At 32.0% G+C, this 11525-nt stretch overlaps 2 long non-coding RNA genes across 3 annotated transcripts; one reads left to right on the top strand and one right to left on the bottom strand.

Moving 5' to 3' along the window:
* Positions 1–2284: 2284 nt before the first annotated feature.
* On the bottom strand, positions 2285–8439 carry LOC127091676 (uncharacterized). 2 transcript variants are annotated; one of them, XR_007791971.1, is made up of 3 exons: positions 7859–8439; positions 4221–4533; positions 2285–3306 (listed from the first exon to the last, which is right to left on the bottom strand). It is a non-coding gene; the product is annotated as an uncharacterized LOC127091676 (long non-coding RNA). The 2 variants fall into 2 exon arrangements; XR_007791970.1 differs by lacking the exon at positions 2285–3306 and having other exon boundaries at positions 4022–4533.
* Positions 8440–8707: 268 nt separating this feature from the next.
* On the top strand, positions 8708–10336 carry LOC127091679 (uncharacterized). Its single transcript, XR_007791976.1, has 2 exons — positions 8708–8833; positions 9999–10336. It is a non-coding gene; the product is annotated as an uncharacterized LOC127091679 (long non-coding RNA).
* The last annotated feature ends 1189 nt before the right edge of the window (positions 10337–11525 follow it).

Here is an 11525-nt window from a genome sequence, read left to right as displayed (position 1 = left end):
ACATCAAATAATAGTATCTTAGCATCTTGGTGTCTCGTCTGTTGTTGTATTGACTCTGAACACCTATAATTTAAAATAATAATACTTGTTAGTAAATAATCTTATAAATTATAACTTACAATAAATTATGAATGAAAAATACTTAGTTGTTAATTTTCCCATATGCCTTCTTGATGATCGTTACGAATATCATGCACATCATCTCTATCAACTTCTTCAAATGAAGTAGGAAATTATATTGTGTAAGAAGAAGTAGAAGGAATATCAAAATTTTCATCAGTATGAGAAATGTATTTTCCTTGGAGAATAATTGACCATCTCTTAGACAAGTCAGAAGGGACTCTCACATAAAAAACTTGTTTTTCTTGAGTAATTATGATGAATGGTTCGGCCATATAAGTTATATTACCAATGTTAACATGTGTGAATCCTAACTCATCAGTTTGTACATCATTACTATTGGTAACCCACTTGCATTTAAATAAAGGCACTTTGAGAATAACATAATCAATCTCCAAATTCTCCTCAATGACACCATAAAACGCTCTAGATGCCAATATAGGATTCTTATCTTTCAAACTAGAAAAATACATGGATTCAACCTCAAATATAACCTCATTAGTTTGTATTGTACTACGATCATATTTTGCTTTTGTATAAAAGAAAAAAATTGAAATGTCGCATGCAAACCAAGTTATCACATTAAATTTTGGCATGTACGATAACCATTTAATTATCTAGGATGCAATATCATCATTAGAAATCCTTTTATTAAACCATCTTATGAATTTCTTGGTATGCTCTATCAACAACCATTTGTCACTCATTCAAGGATATTTTGTCTTCATAAATATTTTGTGAGTATCTATGTAAGGTTGAACTTCGTCAAGATTATTCAATATATAGAAATGTGCTTCAAGAACTACATACCAAGCCATTGACTTAACATTTAAACCTTTAGTACTTCTACCTCCATATCTTCCAGCAGGACGAGACTTTAGAATTTCTATAAACTTTGTTTTCGGCAAATAATTTAAACAAAATCCAACAGTTTCTTAAGAAATGTACCTTTGAACGATTGAAGCTTACAGTCGGTGATGATTCTTCGTATATCATTTAAAGATTTCATGTATTGCTCTATTGGATACATCCAGCTTAAATAAACTGGATCACAAAATCTGATTTCTCTAACTAGATGAACAAGTAAGTGAACCATAATGTAAAAAAATGATGAAGGAAAGTACATCTCTAATCGACACAAGATTATTGCTTCCTCATCTTCTAATTCATCTAATTTTTTAAAATCAAAAATTTGTTACATATAACATTGAAGAATAAGCTCAACCTGGTTATAATTACTCTTATATTTTTTGGAAGGAAACCACAGATAGCCACTAGTAGAAGTTGTAGAATTAAGACATGATAATCATGATATTTTAAGCCAATTAACTTGAGATCTTTCATTGATACAAGTTTATTTATGTTTTATGATAACCTTGGGGAACTTTGGCACCATGCAAAGACTCACAACAACTTTTCTTTTTCATTTTAGATAGAGTGTAACATGTCAGAGGCAAATAAGTTCTTTTTCCTCTATCTTCTAGAGCCAACTGATGTCGTATACCCATCTCAACCATATCTAAACGGGAATTTTTACTATCTTTAGTCTTTCCTGGAATGTTTAGAAGTGTTTCCATCAAACTATCACACACATTTTCTCCACATGCATCACATCAAGACAATATCTTACATCGAGGCTAGACCAATATGGAATATCAAAGAACACCGATCTCTTTTTACAAATATTTCTATCAAAGGGACCTTTCTTATTTTTTCTAAAGACAACACTAAGGTGTTATTATCATTGACAAAATTCATCACCAGTTAAAGGTTTATGTGCGATTTCAAACTCTTACTCTCCGTTAAAAGCCTTCCATAATCTATGATAATGATGATCAATTTTTAGAAATTTTTTATGCCCAAGGTAAACGGTCTTTTTCCAAACTCTAGTTGGTGAAAAAAAGTATTAGATTCACATAAAGGACACAATTTATGTCATTTGACATTGTATCCAACAAAATTATCATATGCAGGAAAGTCGTTGATTGTGCGAAATAACATTGCACGCATCTTAAATTTTCACCAGAATATGCATCATCAACGTCAACGCCTTCCTACAAAAAAAAGTCTTAAATCTCCAATTAATGCACTTAGATAAACATATAAGTCATTGTTTTGGTCAAGAGATCATCATAGTTAATAACATATAATTGCACTTCATGCATAACCAAAAAGATATGTTGTATATAGTGAGAAAAATATGCCATAAAGAATGCTTAGTACTCAAATTACCAAAGGTGTCCATTCCATCAGTGGCAATCCAAATCCTAAGGTTTCTTGGCTCAAGCACAAAATCCATAAATAATGAATAAATTTTCTTCCATTGCAAAGAATTAGCTAGATGGTGAATGTTTCCATCACATTTTCTTTCATCTGCATGCCATCTAATATTATTTGCATCATTCGCATTAACAAAAAGTCTCTTGAACCTTAAAATTATTGACAAGTACCATAACACTTTAGGAGGAGATCGCTTCTTGCTAACATTATCATTTTCATCACCATTGTTGTCCTTCAACTTGCAGCGCGACTCACCATATTCCGGATATTGATCCAAAATTTCATACTCTTTCATGTATAATATGCAATCATTAGGGCTTGCATGTATTTTGATATACTCCAAACCCATTGTGCATAATATCTTCTTGGACCCATAACAATGATCCGACAAATTGTTATCTTTTGGTAGCATTTGTTTCAACAAATCAAACAATTTTGTGAAACTTCCATTTTTTGCCTTCAGATTAAACAATTTTAATAATGTAGACAATCGTGTAAAACTTGTGCACCTCTTATATAAATATGCATCCTATCACTATATAAAGTATCATAAATATGAGCTTTCATAAAAAGACGACTCTCCAATATCACTGATCATATCTTATAGTCGATCATCCATATCTTCATCAACTCCATACATTTGTGACATCACATTTCAATTTTTATCCACTTCTTCATGCCACGTCCATGTTGTATAATTTTGACATATTACATTACAACATAGGTGATGTAATATTTCGTCCTTTGACAATTTTTTGATATTTCCACAATTAACACAAGGACAATAAAAGGGAACATTATTTCCAATAAGATTGTGTTTCGTGAATTCAAGGAATTCAAGAACTCTTTTCTTGTACACCAGACCTAATCTATCAGCTTTCATCCAACTACGATCCGTAACAAATTCTGAAAATTATATCAAAAGACTAATGTGAATGACACACTAATGTTATACACACAACATACTAATATGATCATATGAATATGCATATACATCACAACAATATAATATTTAACAACACAAAAACCTAAAGCATATTCATAACATCAATCAATAACCCAACAATTTTATTTGCAACTACACAAAGTCATAGTCACAAAATCGAAATAAAACATGAACAAAAGGAAAGATGAACAGTACACATAATAATGTCAATGCACAAACGGTTGATTCATGAAATGCAACAAAATCCAACATCATTGATGTTTTAAAGAAAGAAACTAGTAACCCTAGTGAAAGACATAAACGTTTAGAAAGATGTACTACTACTACTACTAGCCACATCACGAGAGAAAGACCAAGAAATATATCAAACTTCGAAGAGAACAAAACAACCAAGAAATGATTTGCGTTCCAAGAAATGAATGAAAAGGGTGAATATTGGACGTTCCAAATCAATGAAGATGTTGAAGATGTAAATTTCTCTATCACTATCATCTCTGGTTTGCTAGGGCATGTGTTACGAAGAAAATAAAAAAAAATATGTTATGTTTTAATTTTACAGTAAAGAATTTCACCATGGTTGCCAATACCAACTGTAGTGAAATATGGAATGTATAATAACGGTTGATTAAAGCAATTGTAGTTAATTGTTTTTCAATTTTTATTTAACAATATAAGTTAAGGAACACATGCTTTTTTTATAGAAAAAATGAAAAAATGTTGATGTTGAGATTCGAAACTTGTAACCCTGGATCTATCGCCATGGTTATTATTATGAACCGCGATGAAAAGTATTTTAATAATAATAAAAAAAACAAGCGCATAAAATTAAGATATTACTACATGTTTCACAATGGTTGCAGTAATATGATGTTACCAAAGGTATATTTCATAGTAGTGTCTGCTATTTTTTATTCTGGTTCTTTCCAGGTGCTTATCCCTCCCTGTTATCTTCTTACTAGTTTGTTGGTTCTTTCCAGGTGTTTCCCTCTCCATGCTATTCTTTATTTGGTTACCCTAGTCCCTTTTCGTCTATGGTATCTTTTCCTTTTGTGATGGAGGATAAAAAAGCCATGGGAAAAGGCAAAAGAACTCGATCAAGAATGGAACTGGCTTGACGGTACCAACCTTCGACTTTGTAGATTGCGAAGAGTCTCCTCATTTAGGAATGCAATACCAATAAAAAAATCCTACAAGAGAGTTTCATTAAAATACATAAAAATAAGAATAAATAATTAAGTGCAAATCGAAATAATGAAGATGACAAAGAAGATGAAGACCTGGATTTATGTGTTCGGGAAGATATGATATAAAAGAAGATTTCAAATAAAATCAGAATGCTATAATTAGAAGATTTATATCAAAAAAGCTTATTCATAAAGGTTCCATATCTACTACTTTAGCTAACATTTGGTCTGACCTTAAAGCGTGGAAGATTTCAGAACTGGAACCAAGATTATTTTGCATCTCTATGGATAATTTGATTGATGTGAAGAGAATTCTCAAAGGAAATCCCTAAATTTTTAAGAATGTTTGGCTATCAGTAAAACCTTGAAATCCTGAAATATATTTTCAAAATAACTCGTTCGATATAGTGCCTATTTGGGTTCAACTTGGGGAATCCTTCCAAAATCTTCAACTAGGAAAATGGGAGAGAAGATTCATGCTAAAATTGGACAGGTGTTAGAAGCTAACCTATATCTTTTTCCTAAAAAAGTTACCCTAACCAAAGCAAAACTTTGCTTTAACTTCAAAAAATCTCTTAAGCCAGGCGTACACATAGGAATCAAGAAAGAGGGAAATACTTGGGTCGACTTCAGATACGAAAATATACATATGTTTTGCTTCAGTTGTGGAATCATTGGCCACAATGAGGAATTTAGCCCAAAATACAACATGAAAAATCTAGACCCAAACATAACAAATCCCTTTGGACCATGGCTTAGGTAAATTGAATTTGGAAAAAGGATAAAAGATGAAACATAAAATCTATTTATTATAAAACCTATGAAATATCCCAGCTATGGAGAATTCACTCCTATATACTAGAAGCTATATTGATAAAGTTGGGCAGGATATCCATAACAAAGAAACAATCACAAGAACAAGCAAAACAAATCATGGTTATAAGCAATACTCAAACTAAAGATGAAGCCAATCATGAAAATAAAAAGAAGCATACAAAAAATCAAAGGAGTCTGATCAAATATAAATTATGAACAAATGGCATGCCCGCATCAAAAGGTCAAATAAGATCCATGAGAATCATTAGTTGGAACTGTCGAGGGTTAGGAAACCCTCAAATAGTTAGAGCATTGAAGTAGATTATTAACATGCATCATTCTGACAGCATTTTCCTCTCGGAAGCTAAGCTCCACTTTCTTACTATTTAAAAAAAATCTTTAGTTTTGCCAATAGTAGGAATAATTACCATGTTTTTGACTTCTTCACCAGAGGTGAACGGAAGTTTGATTCTAATATGGAACAAAATGTTAAGATGAATGTTGTGAATTATAATGCAAATTCAATTGATGGGTATTTTTCTCTTGTTGATCACAGTAATATATGTAGGTTTATTGGTATATATGGTAATTCTAACCATTCTAAAAAAACAAGATACTTGATCTATGATTACCAATCTCTTTAATTCTAATGACATTGAAAACTGGATTATGTGTGGTGATTTTAACATGGTTAGTGCCTCTGAGGAAAAGCAGGGAGACAATCCTATTGATATTAGCATCACTAGTCGCATGAATGATAATATTAATAGTTGTTATCTAAAAGGTATGGGTATAAAGGAAACATCTTTACTTAGGCTAACAACGAACTGGATGATAACTTTATTCAAGCTAGATTGGTCAGATTCCTAGTGTCTAACAAATGATTGTAAAACTATTAAGATTTCTCTAATACTCATCTCCTAAGGTATACTTCTGACCATCGTGTAATATTATTACAGTATAACATTGGCAACCAATGCAGGTACATCTCTTACAAAAGAAAATCTATTACCAAATTTGAAAAAATTTAGGCTATAGACGAAGAAATCATGAATATAGTTAAAGAAACATTGAGGAAAGCAGAGGGAGATCCAATTTCTAAGCATAACCTCACTCTTAGAAAGGTCTAAACCCAATCCCTCTCTTTTCATCCAATTTTATTATGAAAATGAGTTTACTAGTGGTTTTGAAAGGATTGGTTACAGAAAGGAAAGAAAGTACTCGATATTGGATCAATTACTTGCGTTGGTGATCAGTATTTGATTTATGAAAATAATTCGACGTTGGATCAAACATTATTTTTATTATTTTTGAAATGATTCATTTTATGTTATCTTGATTAAGTCTTGATTAATTAGCAAGCAATGCTATAAAATTTACTACAAACAATGGGTGAATGATATATTTTTATCAAATGGGGATAATATAGTGAAGGATATAAACATCAAGATCACACAATCATGAAAGGTAAAAATGGAGAAGAAAAAGACCTAAAGTCTAATAAGAAAAGTAATTCAACAAATTAAATCAAATAACTAATTAATTTAATAAAAATTAATTGAAAAATGATTAATTAAAATTAATTAATCAATCAAATAATTAATTAAAATTTATTACATAAATTATTTATATGTGAAGATTTGATCATTGGTAGAAACTAAAAATAAAATAAAATAAATAGAACAAACAAAAAAAGAAAAGAAAAGAAATAAAAAAAAAAGAAGCAAATGGGTAAAAAAGACACAAATATAAGCCATGCCCAACAAAAGGCGCTGGAAGTAGTCACAGGGAGGGTGCATAAACGAAATTGAGCCAAGTACGAAGCCCAAAGTGCTTAGTCAACGGTCCACAGGAGGGAAGGGGAGTCAACATAAGTTGACTCAACCCTGAACCTTAGGATCAAGCGATGACAAGATCAAATGGCCACGATATAATGGTGCAAAGTAGGCTCCTAGAAATGCGCACGTAGGATACAGAGTCAACGCCCCCAGTAAGCAAATCTAACACTCTGCAAAACTTAGATCCACTGATCTGAGAGCTCAAATTGGAGCCACGTGCCAACATGGAAAAGGGAGGACATAGACAAAGAAAAGAGTAATCCCACGCGAGGGAGCTCATTTCCAAATCTGATTCTCTCTCATACTGACCTTTTTCATTTGTACTCTCTTTCTTAAAACATAAAAAAACACTTAAAACCTAGGAAAAAGAAATCAAAGTCGGCGCCGCCTCAAGAACAACATGGTGGTGTCAACGAGAACCACAACGGTGCCACCACATCTTGCCTAGGATCCGTCGAAGCCCATATAAATCAAAACTATATAAACCCTAGAACATGAATCCAAACCTAAAACAACTAGAAAACACTTGAATCCCACATATCGAGCATGAGAAATTACTAACCCTAACCCAAAATTAAACCCCAAGCCCACATGTAATCAAAGGGGAAAACGTTTAATAATAGAAATACAACTACAATCATGCACGAAAAAATGAAAAAAGGGATTAAGAGTACCAAATCAAAGATTAAAAGAATCCGACGCGATGGTGAAAACTCTGGTATGTCGGTAAGATCTCCAGTACGATGAATGTCCTTAAGTACAAAACTTCTTGTCTTTATCTATCTCCTTTCCTCGTTTATGCTTCAAACTGAATCCTCTTCTCATCCTTCTTCTTGTGTGTGGTTGTTGTGCTGTTAAATGTTACTTCTGATGAGAGGTCTCAACTCAGCCTTAACTCAGAGCTCCGATGTGGTGGTTTGAGAGGCTTATGATAAGAGCTTTAGTGTAGGTCTGGGCATGGAATTGAGTAGAGTAACTTTTCTATGGATTCCTCTCTTTTCTAATGAAATAGTAGTTCCTTAAATAATGAGGTGAAATGAGGGGGTTTTGAGAAATGAGACCCGCGTGAGGGAAAATATCTTATGAAATCTATTTTCTTTAAGCGTGTGAATGAGGGAATGAATTGAAATTATGAAATGTCAAATGATACCGAGGAAGAAAAATTTATTAGAGTGGAATTTCCTCCCCTGGTTTCGTGGGATTGGAAGAATACGTTGTAATGAATTTGTGGTCCCCAAGTGAAATTGAGAGTGAATAGAATTTGGGAGAGGTGTGAATGGTTAGGCCATGTAACTTGATTTTGTCTGCTTTTTCTTACCGATAGTAACAAATGATTTTTACCATGGATGAAACACATTTTCTTACAATTTACTACTGTCATTTAAAGGATACAATAACTTAAAAAATCGACATGCTTATCCATTTCCCTTTTACTGTAGTAATTGTTATATAACTGCATATTTTTTATCATGCTTATGTATGTGAAGGCCATGCTCATGAAATTCTTAATTTTTGTTTCATGTACACATATGATGGGGAAATGGATGGCTTGAAGGATAAGTTTGACTTGGTGATAGCTTTTGGCTTGAGCAACTTGGACATGGTGCAATTCAGAAACTAGTACAAAGCAGGGTCTGAACTAAAATGAGGTAACCACTAGGAAAAACTCTCTTGATAAGGGTGTTCAAAATTGAACCAGCCCAATAGAAAACTGCAAACCAAACTAAATCAAATCAAAAATCGCAAAAAAATGCATTTGGTTTGGATGTGTTTGGGCAATATTTTAACATAACCATGCAGTTCGGTTTGGTTTGCAGTTTGTATTTTGAAAACCGACCAAATCAAATTAAATCGCATTATGTTACAACCCAAAATTTACTTAACTCATGTTCAAACCAAACTTAAAACTATTATGCCTTAGTCTTACAATTACGACTGATTTTCTCTTCCTCACACTTAAGATTTCAGTTTCAGCCTTCTCAACTCTCTCATAGCTGTATCATGCCTTCTTCACCAGATACATCTTGCCTCTTCTTCTCTAATCTCTACTTATATTATTTCTTTTTCACCTTCTCATTTTTGTGCAAATATTCTCTCTTCCAATTTTTTATCGCACCTTTTTTTCTCTAATCTCTCCTCTCTTCTGTTCTTTCTTTTTCATCTTCGTTAATCTCTTATCTCCTCTACTTTTTTTTTGTTTCATTATAATGCTTTTGATATTTTTTTATGCTATTATTTTATATTATTCCACTTTTGTCTAATGTGTTTTTTATATATTAAATGAGAAGTTGTTGTCCAAAAATAATGAGTTTTGTTGTTTTTTGATAATGTATGAATAACTAAATAGAAAGTTATGTTGTCATTTATATATGTATGTATGACTCATTAAAAGTTTTATAACAAACCGAACCAACCGAATCAAACCAAATCACATTAGTTTAGTTTGGTTTGGTTCAATTTTATTTCTAAAAGTCAACCAAACCAAACCAAACCGCATGTTTTTTTCTCTTGCGAATCAGGTGACTTTTAGTGTCAAAATCATCCAAACTACACCGTGAACACCCCTATCTCTTGCTGCAGAGTTCCTTTTGCTGTCATTGGGTTTTAGCTATATGATCTATGTAGGTAGCTTGTACCTTAAGGTTTATGTAAAAATTTGAATGAAAACTAGATTTTTTCACTTGGCAAAATTTGAACTTGGCTAAATCTGAAATTCTAAAAATGTTAGTCTTGAACTGTTTTGACCTTGTGACTTTGAAACTTGAGCAACTTGAAATCCTAATGTTTGATGCTCCCACTGATTATGCTTTATAGGTTTGGAATCAGTGGGTTGTACCCAATATAATACATTAATTGATGGGGTCAAACACGAATGCAATTAGCAAAGATAATGGCACACTTGAATGAGCTGCTCCTCCATGGAGAAAGGATCAAATTAAAAGAACCCAATTGGTTTTGAAAATAGGAATCAAATTAATATCAATAATGTAGACCGTGCTCTTTTGTTATTTTCCTTTGTATTATTGTGGCCTTGTAGCTAAAAACCCTTGTAATTTAGGATGAAGATGTTTAAAAAATATTGTATCAAATCTTCTAAAAATGTTTCGATGTACTCTTAAAATGGAATGAATTTGGATGAAGGGTGACTTGTATTTCCTTTTCAATATTCTCTTTTGATTTAAACCTTTTTTAGCTTTCTCTCTTATGAACTGGAATGAAGAAGTAAGGGAGATAACAAAATGAACATGAATGGGAACAAACTCTTGCACTGTATTGAAAATGAAACCAAATAATATTCAAATGCAATGATATTGGTATAACACCCAAATGATTTAAGGTTCAAACCTTTACCAAATGACCAAATGCTAAACCAAACAGGGGGACGCCATCCACGTATCCTAATAAGCTTGAGTTCAAAATTAGTTAATCTTATCCTACAGTATAAGAATGCCAAGATATCCTAAATGCAAGCTTAACTAAATATAAATCACACTTAATAATGAAATAAAAAAAGTTAACAAAGACAAGATGAGATGCAATTAGTAATAAAGAGGTCAAAGACAAAAGTCAACCTTCTTGAATTTTATCTTAGTCCCCAAATATGTGCTTAATGGATGCATAAAAATGAAAACAAATGCAATGTAAATGAACTATTAATGAAAGTCAAACAAGAATTCAAAACACGTCCTTTGACTTTAAATCCAATAAAATGCTGATGGATAACCATGATACAAATGATTAGTGATTAGAGAACTAAACGTACAAGAGTCATCTCTTGGACCCAATACTTCTCCTACTTGATCACATAGACAATCAAAACTTACAGAGATTCGGGTGATAAACAATGCTCTTGACTGTCATCAATCTAAATTTGAGCCTTGCTGCAGATGAAAATGGATAATGTCATAAGGCTAGGGAATACTCTTGATTCCTTAGTCCCCAGATGAATGAAATGTATGCCACTAAGATCAAATGAAATTCTAGGATTATGATGAATGTCTATGATTAATGAGATGCTTGATCAAATGGAAGGAATCATGATATGTTGTTGTTGATGAAAAACCTAAGGAAAAATTTAGGGTATGACAATCAGTTTTTTAAAACATTTTTTTAACTTTTGTTTTATGTACCGGAAGACTTTGCAAAAGAGTTACCATCAATTTTTAACATTAACTTTTGTGTGTACAAGAAGACTATGGAAAAGAGTTTCGATAATCAGTTTTTTTAAAACATTTTTAAATTTTGTTGTGTACTGAAAGACTTTGTAAAAGAGTTCCAGTAGTCAATTTTTTAGCCTTTTTTAACTTTTAATAAATTATTTATATGAGGGAATTTTGGTAA

The sequence above is a fragment of the Lathyrus oleraceus genome, chromosome 6 (assembly GCF_024323335.1).
Source record: "Lathyrus oleraceus cultivar Zhongwan6 chromosome 6, CAAS_Psat_ZW6_1.0, whole genome shotgun sequence".
Taxonomy (NCBI): Eukaryota; Viridiplantae; Streptophyta; class Magnoliopsida; order Fabales; family Fabaceae; genus Lathyrus; species Lathyrus oleraceus.
This window is presented reverse-complemented; position numbering and strand designations above follow the sequence as displayed.